Here is a 27,794-nt window from a genome sequence, read left to right on the forward strand (position 1 = left end):
ACACACTCTGCTCCATTTCATATAAAGAAAACCTTACTAGAAACTGCTTTGGGATTATTTCAATTGTATTTGTAACCCTACAGTGATAATTGTGCTTGTAAGCAAGCTAAGACTCTATGGTAGGAGTTATCTAAATCTAGATGCGATGATGAGGCTGGTCATGTATGTGTCTAGAGGTTAGAAAAGCAATAGATTCCACCCCAAATCATGCACAGGACAACAGAAGAGTTTAAATCATGAACATAGGCTTATTATTCAATTCAAAAGTGAATTTAGGTCACACTCGTAATGCATTCACAAATCAACCAACTAAAAAAACATTTAAGATCTCAGAAGAACAAAAGACGAAAACGATTGGGTCTTATTAAACAAAAATCATTACCCTTGAGTGCACTCAATAATTTGAATTGCCCTACCACCCCTTTAATATTTAGCATCTATGCCAAAGAACCCAATGAGAATGTTGCAGCGCTGGTAGTTGAGGGGGTAAACCAGGGAACCGGCACCAGGGCGAATGGACAAGAATCATGCTTCAGAGGGCAAGCACCAGGAATCAGGGTCCAAAATGGAAAATTAATTACTCATTAAACAAATCAGCAAAAAATAAAACAAAATATACCTTTGGGCCCAATCCAATCAGAGATTCTGTGATATGGATCAAAAAATATCAGAATATCCGGATACCCAGCCAACTGGTATCCTAAACAATATACTTATTGGATCCCTCAAAGTTCCTACTTTAGAGAATGCATCTTCGAGGTATCATGTTCATGAATTCTTAACCATACGTGACGGATGCAAGCTGTCTATCTGCATACCTGGATACACATCCAAGAGGTATACAGAAAATACGTGCATTTGATCCCCGACAGTTTCTACCTTAGATCTCTGCATCTTTGGCGTATCATGTTCACAGATTCACGACCTCACGTGACAGATGCCCACCAGATATTTATGGATTTTTTTATTATTTTTTTTTTATAAATAATTTTTATTTAAACAAAGTTGATAACCCCATGCCTGATGTACCAGGCCTTCATGTTAATGTATTAACCAAGTGTCTTTAAGATCTGACATTATAAGACATTTCAACATCACCCGGTCAGCTTTTTACATCACTTTCAGAATCATTATAGTCTTGTTGATTTCTGTACCATTATCATGTTGAACAAATTACTAGCTGGACTAATAAACACATTTCAGTTTATTACAGTTTATAAACTTTTGTAGACATCAGATGTTTTGCATCTACATAACAGCGCATATGAATAAAATATTAAGCATAAAACAGACCAAGGATTTTTGAAGATCATTTTTATTAACAAGGTAATCTGTGATATTTAAAATGTTGATGTCTGTTGGAGGCCTCCTACTGCTGCATCTTGCTGCATCTGTCACAGGGCACTCTGCGGTGAACCAATCTGCAGGAAGTTTTTGTAGCCCCACAAGTTTGTGCTAGAACCTATCTAAAATGTATTTCCATGTTTCTCCGATCCTCCTCAATGTGATGTTTTCAGTCTACTAAGATGTCTTTGATGGTTTTGAAGTACCTGTTGCAGGTTTCTATGAACATAAAGAGTGAAGGGCTAGGGTTAGTTATAAAACAACAAGAGCAAATATAGTAATTGCTTATTACCATAAACAGAAATGGATCTGTAACAAAGAATAAATTGTGCATATCATTATGTTAGACTGCTAAAACGTAATCAGCTCAAAAAATATCTTATTGGTAATCCATAGTATTTCTCCATTACTCAGCACGTTAAAATTTCATGCACTTAAGAGAAAACTGCACACATAACCTCTAGCTATATGATGTTATACTACAATTCAAACACATTGTGGTTTCTGGGTCTTTGTCATCAATAAGCTCTAAAAATACCATGTAGTTCTCTAAAGACACTGCAGGAGGCAGTATAGTATCCACTGCCTTGCCCAGGTCACCCTGTAGTAATTCACTGACAAAGGTGGCTGATGAAAACGGTAATACTGTAAGAATTTTTATTTGTAAAGGTGGTAAATAAAAAAGTAGAAACAAGACTATTAAAATAGTCGTCAGAAGTGTCCCTGAATTATACATACATAGCTGGAAGAAGCTTCTCCGGTGAGTCCAACTCAGCATCCCATGCTGTTGTTGAGGGCCATCGCCTTGACCTCCTCTAAAGCGCTAAAAACATTCGACTGAAAGTTGTAGTCTGAAAAACAAGGATGTAAAAAATACATCAGCAAAATAATTATAGATAACTTTATTATCATTTGGACAAAGCAAACAATCTAGAGCACAGGTGAGACCATGTCCACTCACTTCCTCTCTCTCCTTGATCTTGTAGATTTAAGGTTTACTCCTCTCCTATCCAGCCCTGTCTGTCGTGGTGCGACGTTTTGGTCCCTGTTTGTGGTTTTGTGTTTAGCAAGATGTTTCTCGTTTTTGGTTTGTATTCATGTCTGGCTATTGTTTTTGCTTTCCTGACTGTTCCCTTCTCCCTCCCAGTGTGTGTTCCTCTCGCCATGGTTCCCTTAGTTTTGCTTCCCTATTTTACTTAGAATGGTTTCTTGATTATTATTATTATCGTTTCTTTGGGTCCTTAGCTTTTGCTCTCGTTTTAGATTTATATTTGGTATTGGTCCCTCTTAGCTTTCTTTATCGTTATTTTCTAGTCCCTCCTTTATAAGTTAGCCTTATTATTGTTTACTTTTATTCCAGTCCTCGTTTCCTCTGTCCCATTCTCTGTTTGTTCCTTTATGGTTGGTTTAGGTTTGTTTACTTTGTAATCAGGGTTTTCTCCAGTTTTCTCAGTTACCTTTAGTTCTTGGTTATTCTAGATTTCTTATGCTACTTTGGGTTATTTTATCTTTGTCTTTAGTCTTGCGTAGGGTTGTTTCTCTTTACTGTATTAGTCCTTTCCCTCTTGTGTCCGTCTTCATATTAAGTTCACCTGCTCCCTCTGTCTCCCTGCATCCCTGTCACACCTGTTCCTTGTTTCTGTGATTATCTGCCTTTGTTCCCCTCTCACATCTTTCTGTATATTAGTTGGTCTGTGTTAGGGTCTGAAAACTTTTGTATTGTTTATCACTCATGTCTGCTCTAAGTGCTTTTCCCTCCTACATGCCACAGAAAGTGATATAGGTCAGACGAGTGAGTTATGCTTTTATCAGCAACATCTAGGGACTGGTACTGAGTCCTCACTCCCTCTCTGTTTAAAATCAAGACACATGAACCCTAACCTTTCTGACCCCACACACACACACACACACACAAACACACACACACCCTGAATGTTTGTTGAACTGTGTGTGAACCAGCATGTATAAATAAAGAGAGAGGGGTGCTAATACTTGGTAGATTTGCACTGCAGAGAGTGAGCTACCCTTGCTGCAAGTAAATCTGACTCTGTATCGTTCTTGCCTCTGAGTTGACTAATTAATACCTAACATGAACTTGGTCCGTCGAGCGGAGAGATTTCAATAACCTTATTTTCTTTGCTTTAACAGTGACTCTCAGAGAATCCAGAGAGTCACCAAGAAGTCAACTCCGAGGTGAGACAGTTTTAAAATAGAATAAGCTCTAAGATAGGAAAAAGTCGTTGGTAGTGTCTCGCCGTAAGGAGACAACAATTGGATAGGTTTTATTTGCCAGCCAGCCAGCCAGCCACTCACTCACTTACTCACTCACTCACTCACTCACTCACACTGGCCCCAAACCCACTGAGATGGACAACGATACATGTTGTTTGCCAGACGAGCGATACACTGGATTTACAGGGGTTGGACAATGAAACTGAAACACCAGTCATTTTAGTGTTGGAGGTGTCATGGCTAAATTGGACCAGCCTGTTAGCCAGTGTTCATTGATTGCACATTGTACCAGTAAGAGCAGAGTGTGAAGGTTCAATTAGCAGGGTAAGAGCACAGTTTTGCTCAAAATATTGAAATGCACACAACATTATGGGTGACATACCAGAGTTCAAAAGAGGACAAATAGTTGGTGCACATCTTGCTGGTGCATCTGTGACCAAGACAGCAAGTCTTTGTGATGTATCAAGAGCCATGGTATCCAGGGTAATGTCAGCATACCACCAAGAAGGACGAACCACATCTAACAGGATTAACTGTGGATGCAAGAGGAAGCTGTGTGAAAGGCATGTTCGGGTGCTAACTCGGATTGTATCCAAAAAACATAAAACCACGGCTGCCCAAATCACGGCAGAATTAAATGTGCACCTCAACTCTCCTGTTTGCACCAGAACTGTCCGTTGGTAGCTCCACAGGGTCAATATACACGGCCGGGCTGCTATAGCTAAACCTTTGGTCACTCATGCCAATGCCAAACGTCTGTTTCAATGGTGGAAGGAGCGCAAATCTTGGGGTGTGGACAATGTGAAACATGTATTGTTCTCTGATGAGTCCACCTTTACTGTTTTCCCCACATCCGAGAGAGTTACGGTGTGGAGAAGCCCCAAAGAAGCGTACCACCCAGACTGTTGCATGCCCAGAGTGAAGCATGGGGGTGGATCAGTGATGGTTCGGGCTGCCATATCATGGCATTCCCTTGGCCCAATACTTGTGCTAGATGGCCACGTCACTGCCAAGGACTACCGAACCATTCTTGGGGATCATGTGCATCCAATGGTTCAAACATTGTATCCTGAAGGCGGTGCCGTGTATCAGGATGACAATCCACCAATACACACAGCAAGACTGGTGAAAGATTGGTTTGATGAACATGAAAGTGAAGTTGAACATCTCCCATGGCCTGCAGAGTCACCAGATCTAAATATTATTCAGCCACTTTGGGGTGTTTTGGAGGAGCGAGTCAGGAAACGTTTTCCTACACCAGTATCACGTAGTGACCTGGCCACTATCCTGCAAGAAGAATGGCTTAAAATCCCTCTGACCACTGTGCAGGACTTGTATATGTCATTCCCAAGATGAATTGACGCTGTATTGGCTGCAAAAGAAGGCCCTGCACCATACTAATAAATTATTGTGGTCTAAAACCAGGTGTTTCAGTTTCATTGTCCAACCCCTGTAGGAGTATAATGCATGTTATGACAACTGACTGACTGACTGACAATATTTCTGTGTGCAAAATCTGAACCTATACTAAACTTCACATGTATGGGATTTGAGTGCAACATCTGCGTTTTTGAGTCTGGACTTTAGAAACCTGCCCTTCCCATTGCTACTCGACGCTTCTTCAGCACGGCCTGAAAGAGAGAGCCTGTCTGCTGCTGTAAATCACAGTGTGAGTTTCCACCAGAATGAAACTCAGAAGTAGTCTGGCCCCACTGAGATGGACAACGATCCATGCTGCGGCAGAGCCAGAACAGCGAACCACTGGATTTATATTGAAAGCACATCTTATGTGGGCAGAAGAGAAACAGGCCAGAGCAAAGTTCTTTCTCCCTCCTGGAGAAGTTAAAATGGACAAGAAGGATTGAATGTCTCACCAACAGACCTGAAGGGCCTGGGTTGTTTTTGTTTTGGACTGATAAAGGATTGTGTGCCATGACAGTCTGACTCTGGAGTGATTTAGAAACTGATGGAGGTAACGTACAAACACACACACATTTGCATAAATCTTTTCCTATTTTCTGCAATGAAGAACGCTTATTAACCGCTGCTCATGTGACGCTTGCTTGACATTGACAGATATAGTGGGTTAAAATAATATTTTAGGGTTAGAAATGTATCTTCAAAAGGGTGATAACTTAACTCATTTGATATTTTCCAGTTAATTCTTTTAAAGAAGCAAGTTCTCTTTCGTCGTGGAATATTCAGGGTCAATTATTCTAGTTATTAAAAGTTAGTAAAATGCAGAGAAAGTTACATCTTCAAAACTCAGCAGTAACCATGTGTTTCTATGTTATTCTCAGGACAGATCTTATGAAGGAGTATTTTTAAAACCCAGCGAATGCGTAAAACCTGATGGGTTTCTCCTTCAGGTATTATTTTCTGTTGTCAGAGTTTGTATCCCATAAATCTAATGGGTAGAGACCTCATTAAAACAGGCTTAGTTTTACTGCAAATGGTCTTCATACAGTCTCTGACACAGTACTTACAGTTTGGTGCAGTTTTTGTCCGCAAGTGCTAATTTACGCTTATGGAAGGTACAAATTCATTGTTTTTCACAGCAGCTGCTAGGAAGAGTTTATATTAGGTTTTTTTCTTCACTCTTCTGATTCATGCAGCGTGTTAATTTACACTGTACCTTATAACAGGTCCTGACAAAAAACTATGAAAGGCTTGGTTCTGCAGGTCCTTTTTTCTCCCTTTGGGGAAGGAAAGGAAACCTAATCATTTCTGTGCTGCACAGAAATATTAAAACACTTGTTTTCTAAAATATCACCAGCTAAAACATTTTAAACTTTTGAGAGTAATTGGTTTTGTTAAACACATTTTCCTTGGTAAAACAAACCTTTAAAATGAGAATGGGCAAAATTGGGTTATTTCTGAAGGATAAGAAACATTCTGATTGGACAGTGGTACCACACAAAAAATTAAAACAGGTCTAAGCCAATGATGGGTTCCAGTCATTTGGTGGCTTTGAAATGCAATAATACTCAAAATTTCTATTCTGGGGAACACAGATTGGGGTTGAAGAGTTTTGTTTTGGAACCAAGGTTAGGATTTTTATAACGGAATAAAGACAAGTGAAGTCCTTCATTTTAGGAAAAGAAAAGAAATAAAGGCTCTCTCAATACTAAAGAGGATGGTCAGCTCAAACTCCAATGTAATTTTTTTTATTTCTTAGGGTTTAAAGATTAAAAGAATACCTAGGAGTACAAAGGTACACAAGGTAATTTCAGATTACTAAATCATAAAATATTGAAACATTTATCAGCATTTTGATTATTAAAAAGGGGTTCTAGTAATAATTTTCTCCCCAACTCTCAAATTTTAAATAGCCAAATTAAGGAAAAGTATATGTGTCCTCCTTTTAAAACGCTATGTGGGAAAAGTCCAGTTTGGAGTCAAGTTTCTTAAGTCAAATGCTGCAGTTTTTTGTTTTGTTTGGGTAGACCATAAAAATGTCAACGCCGGCTTAAAATACTTCTTTGCATTTAACCTGAGCAGAGAAATTCTGGAATACAGCTGCGATCAAATTGAGCCAAACAAAAAGAGAATTATAACAATAACCCTCAGGATTGTAATTGTTATTATTACAGAGTTACAGTACAAAGAATTGGCAAAAGGTTTCAGCATCAGTGAATTTGGATCAATTTAAGAGAAAACTGTTGCTGTGATTCTAAATACTTTGAGATCTCTTTGGATTATGTGCACTCATCTTAAAGAGGATCCTGAAGATTGTCATAACAAAATTGATCAATTACAGCATTAAAAGATATGGCTGAGAAAACATATTCTGAAAAGAGATTGTTAAAAATTTATTTGAATTCTTGAAGCTTCAAATTTGGTAATTTGTCTGTCTTTGATGTTTTGTCTTTGTTTTGTTGGAATAAATGTTTATATGTTGCATGAAACAATAATCCATGTTTAGAATAATGTTTCTAAATCCTAGATTGATTAAAACTTTTAGTTTTCAGGAGAGTTAAGAAGCAGCTTGTTTCTGAGGTAGGTGCATGTTAACAGTTTTGCAGTTTAAGGTTCACTAAGATGGGTTTGAATGAAGAAACTGTGGGTCCCGCCCATAGGCTGCCCATCAGAGGTTAGTGCTGCCTGACTCCGCCCACCTACTAGGTTGGTTCATGCCTTTGTTGTCATGGTAACGCTCAGCACCTCCCTTCCTGAGTTTTAACACTGTTTAACAGACAAAAGAATCAAAATGCTTCTAGTGATTGTTGCCTTAAAAACATGTTTTTTGTATAATAATTAAGGATGTAGCATGACTTTTAGATTTATGTGTTTTACTATTAAAAGGTTAATGAAATAGTTTAAACTAGTTTGAAGAATTAGTTTTGCATACAGAATCATTGGTGATTTATTAGATTGAAAGTTTTCCCTGGTGCCATTAAGCTAACTGACAGTTCAAGTTATGCCAAAAGTAAGGAATATATTTGTGATAAAGAATCAGAGTTATGATTTCATACTTGACAGGAATTATTTATTAGATTAAATTTGTAGAGCGTATGCATCAGAATTAATCTAATACTTATCCTCATACAAGACAAATCAGGATGATATGTGACTTATTTCTAAGTGAAATATTGATGAACTGTACAACGACTGAAGTTTGTGTTTTGTTGTTAATGGAACTTAGTTGCAGTTAAAAACAATCTGGATTTTATTTATGTAGTTTTTGTTAAATTCATAGTGACACATAGTTATGTCAGAATTAATTTATTTGGTTCTATGTAATGTGATCTTGGTTACTACAACATTTTTGTTTAAACGTTTTGCTGGATTGTCGCATGGGTTGGACACTGTGCCAGAAGGGGGAATGTCAGAATAAAGTAACATGGAGTTATTGCAAAGATACATTTTTTTCCACATCTTTGTGTGAAGATAGGATGTTGTTTTACTGTCAAAACCTGTCCACTGTGTTTTCTCAAGTTTCACAGACGGTGAAGGCTGCATTACCAGAAACAGCCACTTCCACCCTCCAGTCCTTTATTCCTGGCGACTGGATTCTGATCAGAGAATCTAGGAGAAAACACTGGAAGTCCAGGCGCTGGAATGGCCCATATCAGATCCTACTAGACACCCAGGAAAGCTGCAGGAAAGCTCCAGCTCCTCCAGCTTCATCTGGCTTCCAGGACACAAGTCATCTTCCAAATGGATCATCCACGGCCTGAAAGGTGTGAGGACAGCAGACCACCACAAGACAAAGAACTGTTAGCTGATCACTGGCGAGTGATTGAAGAGGTGGTTGAAGAACACTGTTCTTACAAGGGCACAATAATCCCTTCGGCAGTGCAACGTTGTTTCAGAATCTACTTAAGGCCATCGCATTGCCTGAAAGTTAGAAATCATAAGGTCATTTGCCTCACTGCACACACACCACAGTGAGAGACACATAGGAAACATCCAGGGAAGACCTCTACACATTGCACATAACCTTTCTCTGGATGTTGGACTGGTGACGTCTGCAACAGAGAGACAGTCAAACATGCGCCATGATGCTTATTCTCCTTAATTTCTTAACATTTGGTGGCTACTAGGCGCTCCTTTGCCTTGACAGTGAGGGTCAGCCAAATTCTTTTCTCCCACTTTGACAGCGAAACTGACTCTGAGGAAGAAATCTCGGATGCTTTTATCTAACTTTCATGTTTATTGATTGATATCTATCATTATGGTACAAATTTGAAATGTGTTAATTTCCATCGTTGTTTAGTTGGACTATGGAAGCCTAACTTCCAGCAGGTTAGAGTTCCTGTTTCTAAATATATTTCTAGAGGAGCTTCCTATGACCGCCCACCTGTACCAGACTGGTAACAGGGCAGCTTGAAGCCACTCAGGAGGGACAGCAGGATTTTTGAGTTTTGTATATGATTTGTTTTCTTTGAGAAAAAACTGTTTGCTTTCAGTATCAGAAGAAAGGACATTCCACTTCAAGGTCACGATGCAGCTATATGGAAGATGGTCTGTTCTGATGCTAATGATTGGTATTGCAAGTATTTTTATTACTCTTGTGTTCATTTGGGGAAAGGTACAGCAAAGACAATGTGTGGCTAATCTGAGTAATTACGCCAATAATACTCATCAGCTGATTTGAAGAGATTCATCACTTTTTTGACTGCCATGATCATACTGATAATGTCTGGTGGCAACTGATGCATCAAATTGTGAGGAAGATAAGAAAGGACAGTTGCTATGTTTGTTGTCTGATTTCACGTGCTTTTAATGATCAACCATTTTTAGTACCTGTTCCTATTGATACTACTTTATTTTCAGATAGGCAACATAACCAGCTGGTGGAGGTTATTTTTCCTTGGGTGAGGAATTATATTGTAAGGCAAAGCAGAAATATTAGTAGATTTTCTAGTGAGCCTAATTTAATATGTGCTACTACAGGAATTCTTTATAGATTTTGGGGTAATAGGAATCAATTGGATATCCAGATATAGGTACAGATATTTGTATTGCACAGGAGGAAAACACACCTTATTTCCTTGGAAAGACAGAAGGTTGCAAAACTATTATATCTGTTTCATGTGCTTTAATCAACAGACATGAATTTGAGTCATGTCCTATCAGAACTGCTGCTTATACTATTTCAGGATCTTTGGTCCCAGATCCCTTTGTGTTAACTCTTAATCTTACAGCCTTACCAAATGGAAGTAAAGTTGTATGACCAGGCAGGTAAATTAACCAGGGTTCTTGTTACTTTTCTTAGTAGAGATGGGTACTCGTGTCCTAAGAACATGGTTTGGATGTGTGGAAATTGATCATATCTGTATCTGCCTGCTAATTGATCTGGAGTATGTTATCTAGCTCACTTCACAACTTATAATTCAATCAGCCCATTATTAGAGAGGAAGGGTTCACTGTTCTGACCAAGGAGCAGCAAGCTCTTAGAACACGAGTTTGCAAAGTAGAATGGCTTTGGATTATCTGTTAGCTGGTTTTGAAGAATTTCTTTTTTCTTTTAATTGTGATTACCTTGTAATCAGAAGAAAGGAGTTGTAATGGACATTCTTGTATTAAGTGCTCTAAGGTGTTCCAAAGTGTATGACCTTTAGGTTACCTCTCTTTCTTCAGAACATCTGTGTTAGAGGAGGAAGCTGTAAAAACCAGGATCAGACGTTTAATGGTTAAAACCCATTCCTTTTGGGTGATGTCTCAAGAAAAGCAGATGACTGTTACCCCTGACCCGAGGACAGTTTAGGGCTGTAAAGCACAAACTCTTTTAAGTTGAGATAACACCCACATACTCTTTAAATACTGTGTGTAAATGTTGACACCACACTGAACCCAAAGACAGATGACTATGATGACACAGAAAAGGTTTATTTTACCGAGCTACAAAATAAAGACCACTACTCCTATGATGACATGTTGTAAATGAAAATATCTTTGACGCCTGAGTGTACTCATTGTACTAATTGTACTTCATAAAATGACTTTATAGCAGAAAATCAAAAGAAGTTGCTACTTAAGTGGAATGAGAAAAAGTACAATGATGACATGAACAAGGCTTGTTTTAATTATTTTACTTTTCCTACATTTTGTTTTCTTTGATAAATTATATTATTATTGTACTCTGAGTATTTTTCCCACAATATAATCTGCTTACCGTCCGTGGGTTTTTCGCTCACACAGAATGTTTTCTTTTACATGTATCTAATCATGATGACTTTATTTGTGATAAAAAAGGGGGGACTGTTAGGGTTTGAAATCTTTTGTATTGTTTATCACTCATGTCTGCTCTAAGTGCTTTTCCCTCCTACATGCCACAGAAAGTGATATAGGTCAGACGAGTGAGTTATGCTTTTATCAGCAACATCTAGGGACTGGTACTGAGTCCTCACTCCCTCTTTGTTTAAAATCAAGACACATAAACCCTAACCTTTCTGACCCCACACACACACACACACACACACACCCTGAATGTTTGTTGAACTGTGTGTGAACCAGCATGTATAAATAAAGAGAGAGGGGTGCTAATACTTGGTAGATTTGCACTGCAGAGTGTGAGCTACCCTTGCTGCAAGTCAATCTGACTCTGTATCGTTCTTGCCTCTGAGTTGACTAATTAATACCTAACAGTCTGTGTTCTTTGTTCCCCGCTGGTTCCTCTCGTCTCTCACCACGTTCACTACCCTCGTCCATGCCTTGAGTACCGCATGTTCCTGCAGTGACTCTTTAAGTTCGGATGTTTTGACTCTGGTATACGCCTGCAGTGTTTTTTGTTACTTTTCATTTTATGAATAAACCCAAGACTGCTTGAAATGCCGCTCCCGAGCTCTTGTCTGCGCTTTGGTCCAACCCCAATCCTGAATGTGACACTGTCCAAACTTTCTCATCCGTACTATCCTCACTTGGATAATAGAGTTGATGCACAAGCTCCACTACTTACTGTCAGGAAGATCTTTATTTCCTGTATATACTATATGTTTAAGTGATTATTCGGGTGTGCAGTATTACTCTTGTATACTGTGCACTTTTCTGCCAAAGTGACAATCAAAAATCTGACAAATATCCTTTAAAGTAGTAGTCTTGTTCTCACATGTTTGAGTTGAGCCTTTTTTATTTTTTCTCTTGCTCTCGGTGGAAGACACACGTGTTTTCTCTCCTTCCCTCCCTGCTGATCCCTGCCTCTGCTTTTGTCTGTGTTTTTCTCAGAGCCTCGCTTTGCATATCTTTCAAACTTGTAAATTATGGATTTGGTCAGCTGGACTCTCAGCATAATTGATAAAAAAAATTTCGACGGGAAGACAGGATAAAGGAGAACCCTCTTGTCCAGATGGGACATTCTTCTCTGGATACACAATGAATTCTTGGCAGCAGTGGAAGATTGTGTGCCTGACTATGATGTCGGTCGCGAACGTAGAAAATGTGTACATATTTGGACTTTAACAATAACAATTCCTGTTGGTTCAAAAGGTACAGTTTTGCAAATCTACATCACAACTATGAGTTTGGGTATAAAACCATCTCACTCAGACACACACCCCATTCTGTCCTCCCTACCTCGGGCAGCGCCAGCTTTGGGCATCACTGAGTCAGCCCCTCGAGCCAACAGCTCTAACAGATCAGGCTCAGGCCCGCTATGTTCCACAAAGCCTCCTCTAACCTCCGGTGAAGAAGGGTGTGAAAAATCCTCCAACTCAAAAGGTTTATCCATGAGGAATCTACCAGCATCGCTCTGCTCACTCTCCATGTTTCAATATTTCAAATTAACCTAGCTGTCGCTTATCCTCGTCCTGAGTAGACCCCCGCTTAACACCCTCTGCTCATCTCCATTTCCATCTTCATGCCCTCAGTGTTTCTTGCTGCCCACTTATGTGGCTTTTTTCAAAATTTGTCTGGGGGTGGGGTTATACAGGTCCTTCTCAAAATATTAGCATATTGTGATAAAGTTCATTATTTTCCATAATGTCATGATGAAAATTTAACATTCCTATATTTTAGATTCATTGCACACTAACTGAAATATTTCAGGTCTTTTATTGTCTTAATACGGATGATTTTGGCATACAGCTCATGAAAACCCAAAATTCCTATCTCACAAAATTAGCATATTTCATCCGACCAATAAAAGAAAAGTGTTTTTAATACAAAAAACGTCAACCTTCAAATAATCATGTACAGTTATGCACTCAATACTTGGTCGGGAATCCTTTGGCAGAAATTACTGCTTCAATGCGGCGTGGCATGGAGGCAATCAGCCTGTGGCACTGCTGAGGTCTTATGGAGGCCCAGGATGCTTCAATAGCGGCCTTTAGCTCATCCAGAGTGTTGGGTCTTGAGTCTTTCAACGTTCTCTTCACAATATCCCACAGATTCTCTATGGGGTTCAGGTCAGGAGAGTTGGCAGGCCAATTGAGAACAGTGATACCATGGTCAGTAAACCATTTACCAGTGGTTTTGGCACTGTGAGCAGGTGCCAGGTCGTGCTGAAAAATGAAATCTTCATCTCCATAAAGCTTTTCAGCAGATGGAAGCATGAAGTGCTCCAAAATCTCCTGATAGCTAGCTGCATTGACCCTGCCCTTGATAAAACACAGTGGACCAACACCAGCAGCTGACACGGCACCCCAGACCATCACTGACTGTGGGTACTTGACACTGGACTTCTGGCATTTTGGCATTTCCTTCTCCCCAGTCTTCCTCCAGACTCTGGCACCTTGATTTCTGAATGACATGCAGAATTTGCTTTCATCCGAAAAAAGTACTTTGGACCACTGAGCAACAGTCCAGTGCTGCTTCTCTGTAGCCCAGGTCTGGGGAATGCGGCACCTGTAGCCCATTTCCTGCACACACCTGTGCACGGTGGCTCTGGATGTTTCTACTCCACACTCAGTCCACTGCTTCCGCAGGTCCCCCAAGGTCTGGAATCGGCCCTTCTCCACAATCTTCCTCAGGGTCCGGTCACCTCTTCTCGTTGTGCAGCGTTTTCTGCCACACTTTTTCCTTCCCACAGAGGTGCCTTGATACAGCACTCTGGGAACAGCCTATTCGTACAGAAATGTCTTTCTGTGTCTTACCCTCTTGCTTGAGGGTGTCAATAGTGGCCTTCTGAACAGCACTCAGGTCGGCAGTCTTACCCATGATTGGGGTTTTGAGTGATGAACCAGGCTGGGAGTTTGAAAGGCCCCAGGAATCTTTTGCAGGTGTTTAGAGTTAACTCGTTGATTCAGATGATTAGGTTCATAGCTCGTTTAGAGACCCTTTTAATGATATGCTAATTTTGTGAGATAGGAATTTTGGGTTTTCATGAGCTGTATGCCAAAATCATCCGTATTAAGACAATAAAAGACCTGAAATATTTCAGTTAGTGTGCAATGAATCTAAAATATATGAATGTTAAATTTTCATCATGACATTATGGAAAATAATGAACTTTATCACAATATGCTAATATTTTGAGAAGGACCAGTACTTTTATATTTGGTTTAGTTACACTGTTGAGGATTAAAATCATTTAGTTTCATATATGAGTTCAGTTCGCATGTGTAACCATAAAAACTGACATAACATGTATTGTGAGCCTGAGTGGGAGAAGTCAGAGGTCACAGCAGGCTTCAGGTTGGAGAAAGGGTTAATCTCAGGTTAGGATGTTCCCAGCAGCTGTAAGCAGTAAAATGCCAGCTGTTGGGCATGGTATAGATAATAAAGTACTCACATGGGGTTGGCTAATTTACAGCGCCGACACAGGCTTCGTAATAATTCTTGGAGGGGAGGGTCAGTCAGTAAGCTTTGAAGCAAAAGGTATAAGAGGTTTTAACATTTATTGTAAGACAGCGCACTCGGGGATACAGCCTCGTTTTGCTGACCGAGTCTCTCCAAGAGGGCCCTTTGGTAGTCTTTTTTTCTCTGTATCATTCTTTTGTATTCAATATGCATTGGAAATTATTGAACTTATCATTTACCAAATTAAACTTGTGTTAATCTTAATTTTCTGCTCTTCATCTGTTCCTTCTCATGACATCCGGACTGGGGTGTTGAGGCTGTATTATGATATCTGGTGGAATTATTTTACCTCAACAACACTTATCTGGTTTAGGTGAAATGCTCATGGTCGTAACTTCTTTTTTGCTTGTCCCACATTTTGTCTTCTCGCTCACTGTAGCTGCAGGTATAAAAAAGTTGTCCATTTTGTCTCTGGCATTGGCTACCTGAAGTTGGTTAAATGCCCACACTTACTGTTTCTGTTTTTTTCCCCATTTCGGTATGGAAGTACAAACAGAAGGAAGCCGAGAAAAGGACAAAACTGAGCAAAGAACTACAATATGGCTGCTAATGCATATCAACATGTCACCTCTGATGAGAGAGGAAGAGGTGGGGTAAACAGAACCCCATGTGGGGAGTACGGAATATTTTATTCAGATGCTGTCACAGCTCTGGGGAGAAAGGAGCATGGCAGACTGGGCTGTCCTCTGACGGCCCCTCCTCTGCATCAGAACGTGGACTGACTGAATAAGACGAAGGAGGGCGGGCCACCACACTGCCAGGAGACGCGTAACCAAGGTAACACGCCACATCCCAAAAAAAAAAAAACTATATAAAACCCCTCAACTCTCTCCTCCTATCTGTCCTACAGACACACACAAACAAGCTCACGGTGACACATACACACACTCTCTTTCTCTCCTTTTTTTCTCCTAAAACAACACAGAAATGCTCTCACAGATTTTATTCCGCAGCCGGAATAAAATCTGGGTTTTTAGCTATTTTAACAACTTTTGATAAAGAGTCCAATAAATTGAATTTCTTTTTTATCCTTGACCATATATTGATTGTTTCCTTAATCCAGTAATTTTGAATTCCAAGATTTATTTTGCACTTTTTTAGTTGTAAAGGGTAATGTATCCAGAGACAGTTGTGGGCTGGCTCTCTGCTCCATTTCTACTCATATTGTTTCTTTATCGTTAGCTATCCATAGGGCAAGGTCTCTAAGTTAAGCAGCCCAGTAGTAGTTCTTTAAATCGGGTAAATTTAACCCTCCATTGATTTTTGAGGATTGGAGTTTTTTGAGTTTAATTCTTGCCTTTTTCTGCCAGACAAACCCCGACAGTCTTTTCTCCAGTTGTTTAAAGGACTTAGGGACGGCAAGAGGAAGGGACTGAAACTACCCTTCCACTCAAAGTCGAGGGCAAAATATCCCATCTATCTAAATCTTTTGCAAGTTCCTTCATCGTTTTATCATACTTTCCTTCAAATAACGGTCATACTTTCGGCATGATAATTATACCCTAGTATCTAAATCCTTTATTAATCCATTTGAACTCAACTTTTTATTTCAACTCTGCTGGGCATTTGCCTGCTATCATAGCAACTGACTTACTTTCATTTGTCATGTATCCCGAGATATTGCCATATTCTTTAAGACTCTCTTACAGAGCTGGAATGAGTGAGCCGGGTTATTCACAAGTACTAAAAAATCCTCGGCAAACAGTTATACTTTGTGTTCCACATCCAGCATCCCCCAAATTTGATTATTATGTCTTATGGCTTCTACTAGCGGTTCAATACTCACTGCAAATAGTAATGGACTCAAGCAATCACCCTGTCTAACTTAACTCCTGAGATAAAAAAATTCTGAACAACATCCATTGACTCTAATTCGAGACCTTCCATTTTTTTAAAATGAGTATGATGATGTCAATTGGTCAGGTTGCAATACAACACACACCAATGCTTTGTATCTGTATAAAAACTGCCCCATAAAGACTGAAGGGGAGGTGAATTTTTGATGAAGATGATTCTGTGCGATTTTGAAGAATAAAGTCCCCTCTCGTGAGGATTGTTTTAAGGGAGAATATTTCTGAGAACTGTTTTACTTATTTTAGCTCAGACCGCCCGCTCCTAAATATTGGTGGCCCGTACGGGGACTCAGTCTACAGGGAGAGGTTTGCGGTCACCCCTCCGGAGAGGAGCCTGGGTGGCTGTGGTTCGGGGCCCACAGCAAGGGGAGGTGAGTTCTTGTCTCTTTTCTTGTTGAAAGAATCTCGGCCCCCCGGGCCCTCGACTGAGGGGGAATCTCTCTCTTTTTATCTCTTCTAACAGTCTTCACGGTTTCCTACATGCAGGAAGACTGTCAAAAAACATAAAGTTGGAATTGGCTAAGACAGTCTTAAAAAAAGAGTAGTGCGCACCCCGGCTGGGTCGTGGTGCCAGGACAGACATAGGTCTATTATTTAGTATCTGGCGTTAATACTGATTCTCTCCGAGAATTAATCCTTCTTGTTTAAGAGACAGCTAATTCAAATATATAAAAAACTTGTTAGAAAAGGTACGTAGGAGACCTTGAGAAAAATTAGCCGGTGGATTTAAGTTGAAGTAAGAGAATTGTGCCTCCGTGTGATGTCCGGAGGGCAAAAAACGCTGGAAAAGGCCACAGCTGTTGAAATTTTACATGTACATGATTCGGAGGTTGCAATGTTGATTGCAGTGTTTTCTTTTTTGTTTGAGATCTCTATGGTGAGCAGTGGTGATCTGTGCTGTGCAGAAGTAGTAATGTGATCTTGTTAAAAAGACCAAAGTGAGTTAAGCAAACAATTAACTCGTGAGCTTACACAGAGTAAGATAATTGATCAATTGGGACATCAACAATACTATAAATTAGGTTCAAACTCCCCAGGGAAGAACATCAGGTGTGAGTATGAGAGTGTGAAGAACGTATGAAGTTGGAGTGGTTTATGAATGGTTTGATCAGCGCTAATTGAGGTTTTAAAGCAGACTGGATAGAAGACTATGCAGAAAAAACAGCACCGTTAAGAGAGTTTATGAAAGAATCAGGAAATCAGTCATTGAAAACCATGTTAAAATGGACGGCTGAGGCTAAAATAGCTTTTGAAACACTAAAACAGGAAATGCAAGTGGCACCCACTCTGGCAATGCCAGACTATGACAAACAATTCTACCTATATGTGGCAAACAGAAAAGATATGTATGTCTCAGCAGTACTGATGCAGGAAACCTGTGCAGGCCGTCGAAAACAAGCTATTGCTTATTATAGCACAAAGCTTGACACAGGGCTGGCCACCATACTATCAAGGGCTAGCAGCAGTCTACTACGCCTATGAGAAAGCATCGACCATAACAATGGGTTACCCAGTCACGATTAGGACTCATCACTAAATTGTAGAGTTAATCAATCAAGGGAAGTCTGTTGTAACCCAGGCAAGATGTTTGCAGTACATGCTGCTTTTGACATATCCAGATATAACTTTTCAAAGATGTAACACCTTAAATCCAGCCAACATGATTCCCCTCGAAGGAGAACCACATGAGTGTGTTGCTGAAACAATGAAATACACAAGACTAAGACCAGACTTGGAGTCAACTCCATTGACGAACGCGGAAATCATTTACTTTGTCGACGGCTCATGTTTCAGAGATCATCTCAGGAACCATGCAGGATTCGCAATCATTGAACAGAGAGGTGATGACTTTGAAACTGTAAAAGCTGAAATGTGTGAGCAACCATGCTCAGCACAACTAGCAGAATTGAAAGCATTAACGGAGGCATGTAAACTGGCAAAAGAAAAGGTGGCAAACATTTTCACAGACTCGGCTTATGCCCATGGAGTTTGTTATTTGTCTGCCTCTCTTTGGAAGCAAAGAGGGTTCAAAAGAGCAGATGGAAGTCCAGTTCTACATAAAGAGCAGCTTCAACAGCTAATTGATGCAATGATGCTCCCCTCAAAACTGGCAGTGGTAAAGTGTCAGGCACACCGCAAAGGTAATGACGTAGTCATAAGAGGTAACAACACAGCAGACGAAGAAGCAAAGATGGCATCCCGATGCCAGATGGCTATCTTGGCACCTGTAGTGTCATTGGAACATTTGGTTACGCCAGAAGACTTGATACTGATTCAGCAAGAGGCAAACAGCAGTGAGCGTGAACTCTGGGCAAGAAGTGGCGCAACAATGAGTGAAAATGGTTTGTGGAGATCCCAGGAAGGCCTACTGGTGGAACCAGTGGCATTGTTAACAATGTTGATTTCAGAAGCGCATGGAGCAGATCACTGCGACAGAACTAAGGTACTCGTACTCGTACTCATCGTCTTCCGCTTATCCGGGACCGGGTCGCGGGGGCAGCAGACTCAGCAGAGACGCCCAGACGTCCAGACACCTCCTCCAGTTCCTCCAGGGGGAGCCCAAGGCATTCCCAGGCCAGCCGAGAGACATAGTCCCTCCAGCATGTCCTGGGCCGTCCCCTGGGCCTCCTCCCGGTGGGACGTGCCTGGAACACCTCCCGAGGAAGGCGTCCAGGAGGCATCCGGTATAGATGCCCGAGCCATCTCAACTGGCTCCTCTCGATGTGGAGGAGCAGCGGCTCTACTCCGAGCCCCTCCCGGATGGCCGAGCTCCTCACCCTATCTCTAAGGGAGTGCCCGGCCACCCTACGGAGGAAGCTCATTTCAGCCGCTTGTATCCGGGATCTCGTTCTTTCGGTCATGACCCAAAGTTCATGGCCATAGGTGAGGGTAGGAATGTAGACCGACCTGTAAATTGAGAGCCTTGCTTTTCGGCTCAGCTCTAAGGTGAACTAAGGTGTTGGAGAAATTGAGAAATCAAGGTTTTTGGTCCCCACATTCGCGAGCCATGGTAGATGAAAATCTCAGTCAATGTGACATATGTGCTCAAAATAATGTTCGCAAAGGCATGAAATCACCCACATTGGACACATTCCAGTCCCTGAGGGACCATTCAAACATCTTGTGATAGATTTTGTAGACATGATCAAACCTGTTCAGGGAAAACGATACCTGCTGGTAGTGATTGATCGTTTCAGTCGATGGGTGGAAGCCGTCCCATCAAAAACACTGGGAGCAGATACCGTTATCAAATTCTTAACAAGAGAAGTGGTTCCCAGATTTGGGATCCCCTCTGAAATAAGTTCGGATAACGGCGCAGCATTTGTGCAGAAAACAGTCAGAGGTGTTTTGCAGCAGTTATGAATCAAACAAAGATTTAGTGCAGTCTACCATCCCCAGAGCCAGGAAATGGTTGAGAGAATAAATGGAACCTTGAAAGCTAAACTGAACAAAATATGTGCTTCAACTAAGCTAAACTGGGTAGACACTTAGCCGCTTGCACTAATGAGCTATCGCATGCAAATGCATAGGAGCACACATCTAACACTGCATGAAATGCTGACTGGCAGACCGATGCCCGTGCCTCAATGGAGGCTACCATTCAAGGGACCAGCCCTTGAGCAGTTACAAACAGAGTTGAAAGCTTATATGGAACAACTAACTGCTATCCATAGAGCCATCTATTTGCAGGAAGACGCTAAAAGTTCCAGTCCAGAGACGGTGATGAACAAGCCCGTGGAGCCTGGAGATCTGGTGTACGTGAAGGTGTACAGACGCAAGTAGCACGAACCAAGATGGGAAGGGCCGTGCAAGGTCAAAAGAACCACGTCCACAGCCGTTCAGTTAGAGGGAAGTGACACTTGGCATCATCTGACTTATTGCACAAAGATTCATAAAAAAGAGAAAGCAGAACTCAATTCTACAGAGGATGAACACAAGAGTCGTAATGTTGAAACTGATACAAATAAGTATTCAACTATGGATGTTGACAGAGGTGGTGGTGTACCAAGCAGCAGCAAAAGTGGAAATGACCGACCTCTTACAATCTGCTGCCAGCACTATAAGACGCACCATTGCAACGAGAAGCGCAGTCAAGCGCAGAGAGGAGCAGCAGCGTTAACGACCGAGACCATCATCCCAAGGAGATGAACAGTGACTCAATGGCATCGGTTAAAGGCAAAAGATCCATATCCAACAAAGATGAGTACAAAACAACTTGTTATTACCCAGACCAGTACACACCAGTGTCCTTGCCAGCAGAAGAAGAATTAGTAAGCCATGTGAATGATAAAAATAAGTCAGCAACAAAAATTTGAAAACTTCGTAAGGTTAGATATGTGCATGCAGAATGGAAATGGAGGGCCAGCATTACAGACACCGAATTCAAAACAGGGTTATAGCAACAGAATATGAAGTGAATGTAAGCTGGGATGGAAGAAGATTATGTGGCAGAAATGTCAAAGAAAAGAATACAGAGTATGGTGCAGATCAATGTACAATTACAATGAACATAAGGGATGACGGTTTTGATGTGGAAGTGAGATTAGAAACCCATTGGAGTGAAGATAGTAATTATGGATACAACATGGTCATGAGAAATCCAGACACAACCGCAACAGTAAGAGGCGAAGGGGATTTGGAGCATATAGAGGATACAACATTAAATGCTAAAGTAGAAATGATAGGAGGAAGGATCAGGTTACACATCTCACCCCAAAAAATGAGAGATAACTATAATAAGCATAATTATTTCTAGATTAGGACTCACAAATGACAAACGGCGAATGTGTAGGTGGTACATGGATTCAAATTATCAGATTACAGTAAAAAATCAGGAAAATGTAAAATGTGGTTTACAAGTTGAAAAAACAACCTGTGGATGGACTGTGGAAATGGATGTGATAGCTCTTAGAATAGAGAAAACATATGAATTGAGGCTCGAAGAAGCTACGAATGGTGGAATAGTAGAGTCAATTATGTTTTGGAAAGTTCCAGACAAAGAAAGCGTATTAATTGAAAACAAGTGTTATTCGCTGTTTACGGTTACTAGTAAAACTGCCACGATTGAGACAGATAGAGACGAGCAGGATGACATAATTCTACCCCAGGTACATACCACGCAAAAATTAATTGCACCCACTACAATAGTAAGCACAATAGCAAACCCTATAAACAATACAAATATTATGCCCTCATTGGCACCCACTAAAATAACATTAGGTGCATTGATTGTTAAATGGAGAGTAGAATTAACTAACACTGGTGGTGTTGAGGAGACCACTACGTATGGTAAAATAGTAGAACAGGCTAAAAGCACTACACTTGTAAATAACACAGAATTAATCATGTTAGCAGAATTTGAAAATGTAACTGTATTACCAAGAACAACTGGCACTACAAACGTAACACATGCATCGGGTGTAACTGATTATGTCCTGATCACGGTTAAAACCACACTTATGCAGGATGATTCAATATCTTTGCAAGAGCCTAACCAAACTACAGGGGTTGGACAATGAAACTGAAACATCTGTCATTTTAGTGTGGGAGGTTTCATGGCTAAATTGGACCAGCCTGGTAGCCAGTCTTCATTGATTGCACATTGCACCAGTAAGAGCAGTGTGAAGGTTCAATTAGCAGGGTAAGAGCACAGTTTTGCTCAAAATATTGAAATGCACACACATTATGGGTGACATACCAGAGTTCAAAAGAGGACAAATTGTTGGTGCATGTCTTGCTGGCGCATCTGTGACCAAGACAGCAAGTATTTGTGATGTATCAAGAGCCACGGTATCCAGGGTAATGTCAGCATACCACCAAGAAGGAAGAGCCACATATTTTCGGTTTGTGCACTGCACTAGGAGCTAAACATTGACTGTGTCGATAACAAGGCACATAACCAATCATTATGTAACACAAGGTGTAAAGCATAAACAATAACTCTCCATGTAATACAGAGTTAAGGGAAAACCTTTGTGTATTATCATCAGCACAGAGAGAGGTAAATGGAAGCGAACAGATACACAGTAAAAACAGCAATAATAATAATAATAAATAAAACAATTGCGAAAATAAATCTAAGATACATATTTTCTTATAGGACATGCGTTATCTTGTGTACTGTTTTGCAATAAAGGGAACTGACAATTTTAAATTTTAATAAAATGTTTTTTCCAAGCCAGGTAGTCAGCAGCACAGAAACACCACAGGGGACTGTGCTCTCGCTATTCTATTTCTATTTGAACTTCTATTTCTGTAGATGACTGAGACGCCTGTCATGTACTGAAATATTCAAATAACTCTGCAGTCGCGGGGTGTATTAGAAATGGACAAAAATCTGGTGGCTGCATGCGATGCTTTTGGGGAGCCTGTACTGGCGGACATAGGTTACTGTCCTGGTGGCCGGGCTGCTCCTGGGCGGATCTGGGATGGGCTTGGGGGCTCTGGGTTCCTGGGCGTGTCGCCCCCGGGCTGGGGTCCTGGCTGGGCTGCGGGGGGCTTGGGTCCGGGCGGGTATGTCACCGGGGCTTTGGGCCGGCGAATGCTCTGGGACCTGGCACCGGCCCGGGGGCCTTCGGTGCATCAGTGGGCATAAGGGCCTCCTAAACTGGCAGGTAGGTACCATCTCAGTGCAGGTGCTCTCTCCTTCAAGGACTGCACTCTGCTGGTGGAGCACAGGATCTGTGGGAGGGGGTGGGGCAGAGTCAACCTGGGTGTCTAATGTCTTATGTGTTTTGGGAGTTGTTCAAATGTTGGGGTGGGTGTAGGTTTTCTTCCGGGGTGGAGGTGGGTGGTTAGCCTTGGGAAGGGATGGGCATCGTTTGGACCTGGGTGGTTCCGGTTCGGATTCCGGTTCCTTGTCTAGATTCCAGTTCCAGATGCCGGTCCCGGTTCTGTTTGGGGGAGGGGTGTCAGAGGGGTCTGCATGGTTTGGCGGGCGGGCTGGCCGGGGCAGATCTTGGGGTGGACTGGTCTCGGCTTGTTCGTGGGTTTTGGCTCTGTGGGCTCTCTGCCTTTTGTGGACGTCAGTGTAGGTTTTCTTGTGGGGCTACTTAAGGCAGGGGTATGGGGGTCACGCATGTTCCTGGACCTGGATGCTATGGGTCTTCTTCTCACGGGGCTGCACTTTTGCAGGGGACTTTTTTTTTAGAGGGCTGGTGGGGGCACACTTGCATGGTGTGGGCTTTGTGCATGACTTCTGCTTTGGGTGCTCATTGCTGCATTCTGTCCGCTGTTTGGTGTGCTTTGGTGTCGAGGTAGTGGTCCTGTGCACAGCAGCTCTGGCCGTGTTTTGTACGGCAGGGCGGGCGTCGCTGGGATTGGTGGTTGCATCGGGCTTCTTGGCCTTATGCTGAGGTGGGGTTTGCTTGTCTGCTGGGTGGTTCCTGGTGGGTGGTGTGTGCTTTGGGTTGGTGGTCTTCACCGTGCCCCTACTGATGTATGGAAGGATGTGTGGTGTTGCTGTGGGATTGGCTCAGGAGGAACCGCAGTTTGGCTTGACTCTGTCGTTTCTCCTTGGCTGGCATGGATGTTGGTGGTTCTGCATCTCGGGAGTGGGAGTGTTTGCTGTGGTTGCTGTGGCTTTTCTTTGCCGCCCTTCTGCTTGTTAGGTTGGTGTCTTTCCCTTGGGCACGGTGGTGGGCGGGGTGGTGCAATCCGGGGGTTTGCTTGACTGCCTGGCTGCCCCGGGGGTCTCGGCTCGATTGTCTGTGGGGCGTGCATGTGCCTATGCTGACCCGGAGTTTGCATTTGGGTGGGCCTGCCATTTTGGGTCGGGTGTTTCTTGTTGGCAGCCTCTGTGTTGGTGTGGGACGTGTTTTGTTGCCCCGCTTGCCTGGTTGTGGCTGGGGTCCGGTACCAGGCATCGAGGACTGGGCGCTCTGCTCTGTTGGCTCTGCCCCGTGGTTCGGGGGTGGTTGGGCATGTTGGTCATGTGCCCTCCTTTGTGTGGCGTATTCTGGTTGCGCTGGGCTGGCTGGTCTGCTTTTTTTTTTCTGTGGTGGGGCCTCACTCTTGGTTGATGCTGTGCACGGTTCCGGCTGGCTCCTTTTTGTTGGGGGTCGGTGGTTCCTTCGGGCAGGGGACTGGGTGTCGGGGCTGGAGATCGGGGTTTGAGGGTTTGGATGGTTCCAGGGGGGTGTTGGTCCTGGTTTTCGGTCAGTTCTCGGGGCCCGGTCCCTCTCCCTAGCCTTTCGCCCAATTGATGTGCCTAGGCCTCCATCCCTTGTTGGATCTCTGCCTATTGGGGTCAGCCGGGGAGCTGGCTCCCTGGGAGAGCATTTTGCCTCCCAGTCCTTCCCTCCCCATCCCCGGACAACTCCCTCAGCCCACTCCATCACACTACCACTCATGAAGGGCCTTGGGGTGCAGGTGCATCATTGGGGTGCCGCAAGGGATTTCCATCTCTGCGGCCCCATGGCAGCCTGTGCCCCTATTTTATAGTACTACTTAGACACTCATTTATAAGATTTTCATGGCATTCACATGTAGGGCCTTGGGTGTGAGTTCTCTCAATGGCACTAAGAGGGAGGGTATTTTATTACCTAACCTCTGGTGAATGCGCTCACCTCTAAGGGTTAAGTTGCATAAGTTGCATAAGTTGCATTTTTCTTTTTAAACGCACACTACAACAACACGCATCCACGCCACATTTAAACGGGCAGAGGTAGACTTGGGGTCTTTTCACACCCTCGTTTGCTGTTTGCCGTCTGACTGTCTGTGTCTTTCTATTTTCCCTGGCTGGTTTGTGTAAATCTCTGAAACACTGTCACAGCAAGGCAGTGACAGGCTGATGCATTTATAAATGCACAAATAAAAACACTATTGTAGTCATTCCTCTCTGCTGCTGTTTGACCTAATAACCATTGTGACTCCCAACAAATTTGCACAGATTTTTCAAATTGGTATGCACACACTTCTTTCATAAAAGAAAAAAATACAATTTACAGATTTGACATATTCTAAACACAAGTGATTAATTTTAGTTTAAACCAGAAATGTCAGTCAGTCAGTCAGTCATTTTCTACCGCTTATTCCATAGTGGGTTGCGGGGGAGCTGGTGCCTATCTCCAGCAGTCTATGGGCGAGAGGCAGGGTACACCCTGGACAGTAAACCAGAAATGTATTAATTCAAAAAACTATAGTATTTCTTAACTTGTATTTTTGTCTTAACTGTATAGTTCTAGTTTTATTTGTATTACTATTGATTATGTCAGTGTGTATCTGTGTGCTTCAACTTGCCTGTCACTTTACTTTACGACAGACAAATAAAGGATTATTGTATTCTGTTCTGTTATTTTGAAAATTACACTAAGTTTCATTTAAAAGGGCCTATTAAAAATTAAAGCATTACAATTTTCCATTCTGGCCACATGCCACCTTTTACACTGCATAATTTGTTACTGGTGTTAACAAATCTTAAATTGCCTTCACATATTTTTTACATGTAATGGTGAACATAAGACACAAAAGAGATATAAATCTCTAATGGCATACTGAATAGGATTAAACATGTCTTAGTTGGAAACTATAGTGCTTCAACTTCAGTTTATCTCTAAGATGACCATCTAAGCCATTATAAAACCTTGTTAAATTGTGTCACGACATGAATCACTACCCCAGGAGACATTCATCACTGCTTAAAAGATGGCCACAAATGATCTGTGAACAACTAGATATTGATTACTTTTGTACTGCAGTTGTCAGGTTTAATGTTGCAGCAGCTTGATACTGTGCCTCTGACAGCCCATGTCCGACCTCTCTTCTGATAGACGTAAATAGTGAAGTATTGATTTTTTTGACTAGCCAAGGTCTCCTTGCAAGGGCCAGATGATGTATTGGGGTAATGCAGGAGACTTTGTGTCCTGGTTCCAATTAATTATTTTGACATGTATCAACATAGAAAAAGGAGAAGAGGAAAACAACCACTGAAGCTACAGTGGTAATCCTACCCCATTGTTTGCCCTTACCACAGTTGATATGAATAGTGTGACTACTGTGTAGGATTGCACACCAAATAACATGTGACAGGATAAAAGCTGAGCTTGGGATCAGGATCTCGGAGAAGGACTGTATTTTATTTTTGCATTGAAGCTTGGGAGAGGCATTCGTGTAATATGTTGTGTTACAACTCAGTAGTCTTTCCCCACAGCTGGAGCAATAACAAGTTTGCTAATGGGAAACCATCAATCACAATCACCCTGCTTTCCCCCAGTGTCTCCCTACTTGCCAGCTCTGTGAGAGAGAAGTAATAGAGGTAATAATGGAGTTTGCTTCTTAGCAATCTTACCAACACATTCTAAAACCACATTTTCACTCAAGAAATAAAATAATGCGATAAACTGTTAAAATTCTGAAAAAAAACAACTTGTACTGCGATGGTAATTTGAATTGATATAAAACTACTCTCAGATTGAATGTGTTCAGCGTTTGGTGCTGGAAGTTGTTGAAGCCCGATTTTGTTGAGAAAAAGTAAGAGTGTAACAGGAAAAGAGTGTAACAGATCCATACCTCCAGTGGATGGACATAAAATGTACCTCTTCAGTTCTCCTCTTTGGGATGTTTTGTTCTTAATGGATCCAAAGAAGTCCTCTTCATTGACTGGCTGCTGTTTGTGGTGTTATCATTAATGTTGGTGTCCAAGTGATCCTTGATGTAGTGGAGGCCTGCAAAATAAATGTTTTTAATGAGTTACATTACGTCTACATTACTTTTACAACATGCACTCTCTTGTGCATGGGCATGCACAAACACACATATGTTGATGATGTTATATTTACCAGCTTTTAAGATGCTCTCATCTGTAGTCCAGTTCATTGAAATTAATCAAACCAAATCTCTAGTCAGTGATTCTAGTCTAGAATAAAAGTCTAGCCTTTGATTCCACAAGGCGGTACATTTTGCAAAAGCAGATCGAGATAGTCTTTTATATGTTTCATTTCCAACTTCTGCAAGAGTATCAACTGTGGCTATGAGATTCAGGAGATGGCATGCACATTTTTGGTGTTTTGGAAGTTGGTACTCAAAGCCGGTGTCATCATCCAGAATGGCAGCCACATCCTTCTCTGACTCACTTTCATCTTCCGATGCTTCGTCCCCGATGTAGTCTCTCTCCTCTTGCTTATC

General features: G+C 41.8%; 1 long non-coding RNA gene across 1 annotated transcript; it reads right to left on the reverse strand.

Annotated features, from left to right (window-relative positions):
• Positions 1-1,341: 1,341 nt before the first annotated feature.
• Positions 1,342-27,334, reverse strand: LOC124870796. Its single transcript, XR_007038893.1, has 3 exons — positions 27,206-27,334; positions 2,083-2,195; positions 1,342-1,563 (listed from the first exon to the last, which is right to left on the reverse strand). It is a non-coding gene; the product is annotated as an uncharacterized LOC124870796 (long non-coding RNA).
• Between the last annotated feature and the right edge of the window lie 460 nt (positions 27,335-27,794).

Source organism: Girardinichthys multiradiatus, chromosome 7 (genome assembly GCF_021462225.1).
Source record: "Girardinichthys multiradiatus isolate DD_20200921_A chromosome 7, DD_fGirMul_XY1, whole genome shotgun sequence".
Lineage (NCBI taxonomy): Eukaryota > Metazoa > Chordata > Actinopteri > Cyprinodontiformes > Goodeidae > Girardinichthys > Girardinichthys multiradiatus.